We start from the raw sequence: 11,758 nt of genomic DNA, 5'->3' as shown, positions 1-11,758 counted from the left end.
CAGCTGAGTTGAGTATTTCAAGATGTCAACGTTTCTTGTGTTATTTACATGGGAAAACATTTGAATTTTTAAAAAAAATATATCTAATCCATCTCTAAGAAATACCACAGATAGTGAAAAAATCTGCATGCATTTTGTTGCAAGCTTGACGTTTCAGAAGATGTGGAGGAACCTCGGGGTTTCTTTCGAATGTGAACTGCAACGCGTTAAATCCGTTAAGGCAGGACCAGGTGCCACAAGGAAGAGTGAACGCATCTGTTTCAATCAACTGTCGTTCTTTCGGACTGTTACCGTAATTAGAGAAGGATAAACTGAGGGTGCGCAAGGGAATGGAGAGACAGCCGTATCTCGTGTGTCTGCGACTGCATTAAGAAAAAAGTTTTTAAAAAAGGAGGACAGAAGATGACGATGTCATATTGACTAAGTTATATAATGCAAGTATACTGCAAAGAGAATCACGCGAGCGGCAAGCAGAAGACGAAATATTATTACTGTTTCCGCTAAACCCACATCGTGGTATTCCCAAGGAACGAAAAATGGACACTAAAATTAAGATCTTGACCATAACAAATGAAGTTTAGTGGGAAGGGTACGCCCTTTCCAGTTAAATTCAAAGTAATAATGACACAACTTCAGGACACTGGCCAATTGCAGAACCTGGAAATTAGTGCTCTTCATATAATTCCATAGGCTTCCTCGGCCAGAGTCAGCTGACATAAAAGTTTCCCGGGTATGGTACCGCGTAATATTGTATAAAACTACCGCTGGAGAAAACCAACGTTTTGGCCAAGGTTGTAGCTGCCTTCTTCTGGGTCTTCTGGTGCGTTCTAGCTATGTTATGTCCCTTACATTTTGTTATTACTCTTCACTGCGCATGCCATTACGGCATAGCCGGCCGCGGTGGCCGTGCGGTTCTAGGCGCTGCAGTCCGGAACCGCGGGACTGCTACGGTCGCAGGTTCGAATCCTGCCTCGGGCATGGATGTGTGTGATGTCCTTAGGTTAGTTAGGTTTAAGTAGTTCTAAGTTCTAGGGGACTGATGACCTAAGATGTTAAGTCCCATAGTGCTCAGAGCCATTTGAACCATTACGACATAATTTTAAAAAGATAGTTCACTTCATTGGTCATTTAAGGAAGAAGGAGACGGGCTTTATTTTAATAGGGAGAGCGTAACATCTGTTGTTGACATTGCGGTCTGTTGGGCTCTGATTGCTGGCAGCCAAGATGGGACAAGTCTGAGTCCATCCTCCCTATTCACGTTCTTAGGGTGTTTCAAAACATGGTTCCAATGGCTACGAGCACTATGGGACTTAACATCTGTGGTCATCAGTCCCCTAGAACTTAGAACTACTTAAACCTAACTAACCTAAGGACATCACACACATCCATGCCTCAGGCAGGATTCGAACCTGCGACCGTAGCGGTCACGCTGTTTCAAACTGAAGCGCCTAGAACTGCACGACCACACCGGCCGGCTCTTAGGGTGTTTAAGTATTTCGATGGCCCCTCTGATTTCATGCGAATGTGGAAAGACATACATCGGCAATATTGCCAGGCCAATAGCAACGATCATTCGGGAATACGAGCGCTATATTCGTCTAGGACAACACAACAAGTCTGCAGTGGCAAAACATCACCAAGACTGCGGAAAAAAGAAATAAAATTCAGCGAAGCCTTTATGTTGGCCAAGCAGCCAGTAATGACGAAAAGCAAAATCAGAGAGGCCATCGAAATACTTAAACACCCTAAGAACATGAATAGAGATGGTGGACTCAGGCTTGCCCCATCTTCGCTGCCAGCAATCAGAGCCCAACAAATCGCACTGTCAACACGAGGCACGAGCACTACCGGCGAGTAACTGCCGCCGCGCGGCCGACGTCCTGCAGTTGGTAAACAGCAGCCAACTTCTCATTCGACGGTGACCACCAATCATGGCACATGACACAAGAGCCAATAGACAACAGAGGTTACGTTCTTCCTCCACCGCAATAACCTATTAAAATAAAGATCCCTCTTCTTCTTCCTTAAGTGACTAATGAAATGAACTAACTTTTTAAAATTATGACTTAATGACATGCGCAGTGAACAGTAATAACAAAATACAAGGGACACTGCATTGCTGGAACGTACCAGTAGACCTAGAAAAAGGCCGCTGCAACCGTGGCCCAAACGTTGGTTTCCTCCAGCAGTAGTTTTATACAATATGTAGCGGTACCATACCCAGAAAACTTTTATACCCAGTGCTCTTCAGTTCGCTCTCTGCCTGTTCCCGATACTCCATTGCAGTCACAACTTCATAACACAGCAGATTAATGTCCTCAACACTTACTTCCAGACAGAAATTGTGCATTTACATCTCTAGCTGCAGCAAGTGATGCTAATGGGTAAGAGAAGTCAGACACGGTTGAATTATTTTGTGAAATAAGATGTAAATAACTAAGCCTGGTTCCTTACCTTTTGATCGAAATATTTATTTGTAATATTGAATTTGATTTTGTAGTAAAGTACTGTTCGAATAAAAACTGAAAAATTACTTCTATGTATATTTTACAGGTACAACCAAAATTTTAAATATCGCAGTGAACAATAAACAATTCTCAGCTGATTAGACAAGTTGAAAGACGTTCACATTAGGAGAAATAGATATGAAAGATGTACAGGGCGATTATAATTAAAGTTAAACTTTCAAATCGTTGTAGAACTAACACCACTGGTCAGAATGACGTCAAATTGCAACGGAATATTATCGGAGAAGGGAGAAAACGTATCGCAGAAGAAAAAAAATAGTGTGAAAATTGATCAATAGATGCCGCTGTATGTGTCAGAATACGTAAATGAGAACACCCGTCATGCGCACGACCCATTGAAGTTGGTATAAACGCGCCGGGTACACTGCTTTTACTCCTTCGCGTCTGCGACGTTCGCCATGACTGTCTCAATGGAGGATCGCGCACTGCTTGTAAAGCTGTTTTACAAGAATGATGACTCTGCACACGTCGCTCTGCAGAAGTTCCGGACACTGAAGGGTTTGAAAAAAGGCGTTGGCCTGATGACTGCCTTGGGTCTGGAGGTAATGATTCGGAAATTTGAAAAGACGTGTTCTTTTGGTGTGCAACCTGGTAGAGGGTGGAAACGAATTGACTCGACGTCAGTGAAAGCAGTGACCACAGCAATGGAGGAGGAGACGAGTGGTGGTGTGCAAACGTGTAGTGCACAGAGAATTGCCCGAAAATTGGACATACTCGTGAGTACGGTGCGTAAAATCCTACGAAACATCCTGCTTTGTTATCCATTAAAATTACCCATGTGCACGAGTTGCTTACGTAACTAGCAGTATCACACCTGTACACTCATCCACACTGAGTATAACGGTTTGTTTAACGTCAAAAGTACAACTTAGGCATTGTTCTATGATTCATTTATCATTCGTAGTCGACCACTATTAAATTATGATGCCTGCAGCGCCATCTATTGCTACGATTTGTAACTTTTATTTTTCTTCTGCCATAGTTTTCCCCTTCTCTGATAACATTCCATTGCAATATGACGTCATTCTGACCAGTGGTGTTATTTCTACAGCGGTCTGAAAGTTTAATTATAATCACCCTGTATATATCATGAGAAATATCAGTTTGCTCGCTATATTTGACAGTATATTTGGAATGTTTACAACGTTCAGCATGTAAATATAAAAATTTTCCCCGGCGAATTGAATGTTCAAACAAATTTCGGGTTTGCAGCCGGTTTTTGTTTGATTCATCGCACGATATTGGGACTGTGCGCCTGCCAATCATCTTGTCTTCGACTGCTCACCTGAAAATGATTCACTGGTGGGCAGTCGCAATATCGTGCGATGAATCAAAGACAGGCTGCAAGCCCGAAATTTGTTTTAACACTTTTAGCATCTACGCATGTAGAGCATTGAGTGACTTATTCTTCGGCTACCGTAGATTGTAGTATTACTGAGTAGAGCTCGAATGAACGAAGGAGTCGCAAACAATTGTCGTCCAGAGAGAGGGAGAGAGAGGGAGAGAGAGAGAGAGAGAGAGAGAGAGAGAGAGAGAATGCATTGTGTCGTGGCAGAGAGAGGAGCTCGGACAGCGGGCGTAACGTAAAGAGAATTGAAATGCTCCCTGCTGTGTTATTGTACATAGAAGATGACTGAACAGGATTTTATAGAGAGACGGCTCATACAGAACGAAGCTAATCTGTACTGAGTTAATTTTGTTACTAGCGCTAATCGCGAAGTATTCTAGTATAAAGATTTATTGTGTCCCACAATATATACGTGTTGGTATCCTGGAGAATTATCAGTCTTTCAGTCTTGCGTTCAGTACTCTAATTAGCTTTCTTCCTCCACTGTTAGTTAAAGTATTTAATTTAGAAAGGCAAAGAGTGAATCTAATGTAATTTAACGATTGTGTACAAAGAGCAACTTAACGTAGCCTACATGACAATACTAAGACAAAGTAACAGTTCGCGTTAATATACAGGGTGTTACAAAAAGGTACGGCCAAACTTTCAGGAAACATTCCTCCCACACAAATAAAGAAAAGATGTTATGTGGACATGTGTCCGGAAACGCTTAATTTCCATGTTAGAGCTCATTTTAGTTTCGTCAGTATGTACTGTACTTCCTCGATTCACCGCCAATTGGCCCAATTGAAGGAAGATAATGTTGACTTCAGTGCTTGTGTTGACATGCGACTCATTGCTCTACAGTACTAGCATCAAGCACATCAGTACGTAGCATCAACAGTCAGTGTTCATCAAGAACGTGGTTTTGCAGTCAGTGCAATGTTTACAAATGCGGAGTTGGCAGATGCCCATTTGATGTATGGATTAGCACGGGGCAATAGCCCTGGCGCGGTACGTTTGTATCGAGACAGATTTCCAGAACGAAGGTGTCCCGACAGGAAGACATTGGAAGCAATTGATCGGCGTCTTAGGCAGCACGGAACATTTCAGCCTATGACTCGTCACTGGGGAAGACCTAGAACGACGAGGACACCTGCAATGGACGAGGCAAATCTTCGTGCAGTTGACGATAACCCTAATGTCAGCGTCAGAGAAGTTGCTGCTGTACAAGGTAACGTTGACCACGTCACTGTATGGAGAGTGCTACGGGAGAACCAGTTGTTTCCGTACCATGTACAGAGTGTGCAGGCACTATCAGCAGCTGATTGGCCTCCACGGGTACACTTCTGCGAATGGCTCATCCAACAATGTGTCAATCCTCATTTCAGTTCAAATGTTCTATTTACGGATGAAGCTTCATTACAACGTGATGAAATTGTAAATTTTCACAATCAACATGTGTGGGCTGACGAGAATCCGCACGCAACTGTCCAATCACGTCATCAACACAGATTTTCTGTGAACGTTTGGGCAGGCATTGTTGGTGATGTCTTGATTGGGCCCCATGTTCTTCCACCTACGCTCAATGGAGCACGTTATCATGATTTCATACGGGATACTCTACCTGTGCTGCTAGAAAATGTGCCTTTACAAGTACGACACAACATGTGGTTCATGCACTATGGAGCTCTTGCACATTTCAGTCGAAGTGTTCGTACGCTTCTCAACAACAGATTCGGTGACCGATGGATTGGTAGAGGCGGACCAATTCCATGGCCTCCACGCTCTCCTGACCTCAACCCTCTTGACTTTCATTTATGGGGGCATTTGAAAGCTCTTGTCTACGCAACCCCGGTACCAAATGTAGAGACTCTTCGTGCTCGTATTGTGGACGGCTGTGATACAATACGCCATTCTCCAGGGCTGCATCAGCGCATCAGGGATTCCATGCGACGGAGTGTGGATGCATGTATCCTCGCTAACGGAGGACATTTTGAGCATTTCCTATAACAAAGTGTCTGAAGTCACGCTGGTACGGTCTGTTGCTGTGTGTTTCCATTCCGTGATTAATGTGATTTGAAGAGAAGTAATAAAATGAGCTCTAACATGGAAAGTAAGCTTTTCCGGACACATGTCCACATGCTATTTTTTCTTTCTTTGTGTGTGAGGAATGTTTCCTGAAAGTTTGGCCGTACCTTTTTGTAACACCCTGTATGTCTTTTCCGAAATACTAAAAACTAATTGCAAAATGCTCTCTCATACATTTTATGAAGCTCATCCCCACTGTTAGTTTTGTTAAAACCTTTACTGCACTATTGCGTGGAGAGTGAACCATATTTTCAAAAAAAGCACAACAGTTTAATCTCCAAAAAACAGCCTTTAAATAAGACAAAAGGCAAACCGCCAAGATGTGATTCATTTCAGCTTATTTTCTTTGCAGCACAGGCCGAGCAGAGCCCAGTTAGGCGTTGCAAGGTAAGAATGTACGGGTTGGCTTAAACGAAACTTTGGAGAGAATATTAGAAACAGTTTTCATTACCAAAATTTATGTAAATTCAGTAGATGCGCTTTTCTAACAGGACACATTTTCGTTACGCAGTAGTTAGGTATTGTGCGTGAATGTTTCATGACAAAGCCATTCTGAGTATTATTGATAACCACTTTTTATTTTCAGTTTCATTTAGAAATACTCAGATGCGATTTAGATTACTTAGTATCATATATATCAAAAGTAATTAGCACAATTATGTTCGTGTTTAAAAGAAGAGTAGCAGAGGCGATTCTAGATCAGGCACTCTCATCTGAATTTAAAAGTACTTGCTTTCACGGTTCTAGCTAGCAATTTTGGCTCACACACAGTTTCCAGTTCACAGGTTGAATCATCTTAATTAGTTTCAAGGTACTTACTTAAATGTCAGGAAATCTTTTCTTCCAGTGAGATTGTTTGAACTGTGTCCTTTTTCTGCAGTTCGTCTCAGCAGTTCACTGACTTGTTGAACGAATATACAGACATTCTTCCATAACTGGAAATTCTATCCTTTAATTTCTTAAATCATTGTTGTTGTTGTTGTAGTCTTCAGTCCTAAGACTGGTTTGATGCAGCTCTCCATGCTACTCTATCCTGTGCAAGCTTCTTCATCTCCCTGTGCTTACTGCAACCTACATCCTTCTGAATCTGCTTAGTGTATTCATCTCTTGGTCTCCCTCTACGATTTTTACCTTCCACGCTGCCCTCCAATACTAAATTGGTAATCCCTTGATGCCTCAGAACATGTCCTACCAACCGATCCCTTCTTCTAGTCAGGTTGTGCCACAAATTTCTCTTCTCTCCAATTCTATTCAATACCTCCTCATTAGTTATGTGATCTGCCCATCTAATCTTCAGCATTCTTCTGTAGCACCACATTTCGAAAGCTTCTATTCTCTTCTTGTCTAAACTATTTATCGCCCATGTTTCACTTCCATACATGGCTACACTCCATACAAATACTTTCAGGAACGACTTCCTGACAGTTAAATCTATACTCGACGTTAACAAATTCCTCTTCTTCAGAAACGCTTTCCTTGCCATTGCCAGTCTACATTTTATATCTTCTCTACTTCGACCATCATCAGTTATTTTGCCTCCCAAATAGCAAAACTCCTTTACTATTTTATGTGTCTCATTTCCTAATCTAATTCCCTCAGCATCACCCTATTTAATTCGACTACATTCCATTATCCTCGTTTTGCTTTTGTTGACGTTCATCTTATATCCTCCTTTCAAGACACTGACCATTCCGTTCAACTGCTCTTCCAAGTCCTTTGCTGTCTCTGACAGAATTACAATGTCATCGGCGAACCTCAAAGTTTTTATTTCTTCTCCATGGATTTTAATACCTACTCCAAATTTTTCTTTTGTTTCCTTCACTGCTTGCTAAATATAGAGATTGAATAACATCTGAGAGAGGCTACAACCCTGTCTCACTCCCTTCCCAACCACTACTTCCCTTTCATGTCCCTCGACTCATATAACTGCCATCTGGTTTCTGTACAAATTGTAAATAGCCTTTCGCTCCCTGTATTTTACCCCTGCCACCTTCAGAATTTGAAAGAGAGTATTCCAGTCAACGTTGTCAAAAGCTTTCTCTAAGTAAACAAATGCTAGAAACGTAGGTTTGCCTTTCCTTAATCTAGCTTCTAAGATAAGTCGTAGGGTCAGTATTGCCTCACGTGTTCCAATATTTCTACGGAATCCAAATTGATCTTCCCCGAGGTCGGCTTCTACCAGTTTTTCCATTCGTCTGTAAAGAATTCGCGCTAGTATTTTGCAGCTGTGACTTATTAAACTGATAGTTCGGTAATTCATTGTATAGTGTGTGAAATAATCCATTTATGTCGCAATCAACAATAAAAGGGTGTTTTCAGAACATTTTCACTTACTTCTTTCCCTTTTTATTTAGACGTCGCAGACCGGGATACTGGCAGCAGAGCTGCCGCGAGAAGAGTTGCCGTGGCGGGACAATGCGGCGGGCCCCCTATTAGGGGGTCACCCACTGGGTGGAAGAGCGCTTTCGAAGTGTGGGTAGACTGTGACTCGTAGGGAGCTTTTACACTGGACGATGACTCTCGAGGAGGAGGTAGTATTTTCCAGGAACACAGGGCGCAAATTTTACAGATCTTTGTAGAGGCCAGCCGCTGTGGCCGAGCGGCTCTAGGCATTTCAGTCCAGAACAGCGCTGCTGCTACGGTCGCAAGTTCGAATCCTGCCTCGGGCATGGATGTGTGTGATGTCCTTAGGTTAGTTTGGTTCAAGTAATTCTAAGTTGTAGCGAAATGCAGGAAGATCTGCAGCGGACAGGCACTTGGTGCAGGGAATGGCAACTGACCCTTAATATAGACAAGTGTAATGTATTGTGAATACATAGAAATAAGGATGCTATATTGTATGATTATATGATAGCAGAACAAACACTGGTAGCAGTTACTTCTGTAAAATATCTGGGAGTAGGCGTGCGGAACGATATCAAGTGGAATGATCATATAAAATTAATTGTTGGTAAGGCGGGTGCCAGGTTGAGATTCGTTGGGAGAGTCCTTAGAAAATGTAGTCCATCAACAAAGGAGGTGGCTTACAAAACACACGTTCGACCTATACTTTAGTATTGCCCATCAGTGTGGGATCCGTACCAGGCCGGGTTGACAGAGGAGATGGAGAAGATCCAAAGAAGAGCGGCGCGTTTCGTCACAGGGTTATTTGGTAAGCGTGACAGCGGTACGGAGATGTTTAGCAAACTAAAGTGGCAGATTCTGCAAGAGAGGCGCTCTGCATCTCGGTGTAGCTTGCTGTCCAGGTTTCGAGAGGGTGCGTTTCTGGATGACGTATCGAATATATTGCTTCCCCCTACTTATATCTCCCGAGGAGATCACGAATGTAAAATTAGAGAGATTCGAGCGCGCACGGAGGCTTTCCGGCAGTCGTTCTTCCCGTGAACCATACGCGACTGGAACAGGAAAGGGAGGTAATGACAGTGGCACGTTAAGTGCCCTCCGCCACACACCGTTGGGTGGCTTGCGGAGTATAAATGTAGATGTAGATGTAGAAGTCTAGGGGACTGATGACCTGAGATGTTAAGTCCCATAGTGCTTCGAGCCACCTTTGTAGAGGATGAAATTTCGCTGGGTGCAGTTTTCATATATTCTTTTGTCAGTACCTCATCCATCCATACATCATATCCCATTAATGCAATTATGGTGGAGAGCCTTTAGAAATGGGACTGAGTCAAGTAAAACATTAACAGGAAAAAGAGACCCAGCTGGTTACTTCTGTGCAGTATATAAACAGCAGATTATGACTAGTGCTAATCTACTCAGACGGATAGCTGACAGCTATGGTAATTACTTCTAAATTACTTTATATTTTTAAAAACTCCTGAAGCGACGCAGATGAAGCTGAGACAAGTTACTTAGTATAAGATACCTGGGCTCGCAAATGTAAGGAAATTCCCCAAAATAAATTGAGAAATGTTGAACGTGTTGCGTCACCAGATGAAGTAGCCCACGGCATGTGCAGCGGTTGGGCTTGGGCGTGAAGGGGTGATTGAGAGATGTAAAACATGCATTCGAGCGAGCGCAGCAAATTTCGAACACCTTTTGTAAGTGTGATCTGTTGCAAACGTATAAGTTACAAAATTACTGCCATCAATGTAACCAAACAAAAGGTGTTCCTATTTTGTGTTTCTTTCGTTTTATCCATTTTTTTAGCTTCCTACACAATTGTATTCACAAATAGAAGTTTACATGAATTCGGTACATGACTCCCTGGTCAACATGAACTGCAACCCCGTGCGGGATTAGCCGAGCGGTCTGGACTGTGCGGCTGGTCCCGGCGGAGGTTCGAGTCCTCCCTCGGGCATGGATAATTTAGGTTAAGTAGTGTGTAAGCTTAGGGGCTGATGACCTTAGCAGTTAAGTCCCATAAGATTTCACACACATTTCAACATTTTTTTTTAACTGCAGCCAAGGAACACTTAAGATCAATATTCACTTTTACAAGAGTCAATGGAATTTGAAATTGTCGGATTAGAGCACGGGGTTTGCTTTGACAAGTGCTTCTTTATTCACAATTGTCTCAGTCGCATTTGGAGGATTTATGATATGAGTTAAAGGTAAGATAACTGTTAAAAATGAAAGGTGACAGATAAAGGCAATAAAATAAAATAAAATATTCTTAGTACATTGCTGCAAAGAATCGTCGTCGAGCGCTCATCGTCGTCGATTAAATTCACCTGTCACGCCTGCTCATGCATTTGATTTTAAGTAACCTGAAACCAGTTATATGTCAAACACAGAGCAAATGTAATCAAGACAATTGTTAACAGACTGCAAATGAAGCGTAATAAAACAAGTCCTTGTGGTTTGAGCTATTTCTCAACTCTGTGATGATGTAGGTACAGTACATTAGGCTCTAGAGCAATAACTATATTCCCACTATAACGACTGCACTGTTCGATAAGAATCCATCTTTATTTGGCCCGACTACAATTACATACTTTACGAAAAGTCTTAAGTATTGTCAAAAACAGCGACGATATGACATCTGACGATGTTTAGAGGAATAACAGTCAAGTTAAGTATTTGTGTGTATGTGTTTGTGTTATTTACGCTGCATCTGCGTCTCAGATTCCTAAGTGAGGTGTCGGGATAGCTGCACCACGGGCGTCCGAACCAGGTCCAGCTCGCTGCGGTAGTGAAAGCAGGCGGCCACATAGCGAGGGAGGGGGGGGGGGTGGAGGAGTGGGGAGGCGAGAGAGAGAGAGATAGAGATAGTGAGGAGGGGGGGGGGGGGGAAAATCAGTGAAAACTTTTCGTGTGTATCTTGTCCTCGAAGAGCGGCAGTGTGTGTTTCCGTAGTGTAGTGGTTATCACGTGCGCCTCACACGCGCAAGGTCCCCGGTTCGATCGCGGGCGGAAACATATTTTTCAATCCCAAGAATAGTTTCTTGTTATAAAAAACAACGGAACTCGACAAGGTAATGTGCGTGAATACCAAATGAGTTTCGAGTTACGCAACGCTGCCACACCGTGACTCGTCCCTCCTCTTTGCATTTTCCACCGTTGAAATGCTAATCTTTCTTTACTGCAACACCGTGAAATTGTGTGATGGCATGACGTGGTAAGCCTCTTGACAACCTGCCTGCACGATGCTCTGTCTTGGGCATGGTGACTTGCTTGCTTTAAGCCCATCTCGGTCTGGCTGTTAATTGCAATGGAGAACCCCCTCTAGGTCTTCAGCCACCGACTGTTCCCTCTGTGACTGTTCTTCCATTGCCTATTGTCTTCTGGCAATGCAACCAAAATACTTCAACTGATTTTGGTTGATAAGAGTGCACAGTCCTGTTATGATGCCAAACTGCCTCAG

At 42.9% G+C, this 11,758-nt stretch overlaps 1 non-coding gene across 1 annotated transcript; it reads left to right on the top strand.

Moving 5' to 3' along the window:
- The first annotated feature begins 11,240 nt into the window (after positions 1 to 11,240).
- Trnav-cac lies at positions 11,241 to 11,313 on the top strand. The gene has a single exon. It is a non-coding gene; the product is annotated as a tRNA-Val (tRNA).
- The last annotated feature ends 445 nt before the right edge of the window (positions 11,314 to 11,758 follow it).

The sequence above is a fragment of the Schistocerca piceifrons genome, chromosome 6 (assembly GCF_021461385.2).
Source record: "Schistocerca piceifrons isolate TAMUIC-IGC-003096 chromosome 6, iqSchPice1.1, whole genome shotgun sequence".
Taxonomy (NCBI): domain Eukaryota; kingdom Metazoa; phylum Arthropoda; class Insecta; order Orthoptera; family Acrididae; genus Schistocerca; species Schistocerca piceifrons.
This window is presented reverse-complemented; position numbering and strand designations above follow the sequence as displayed.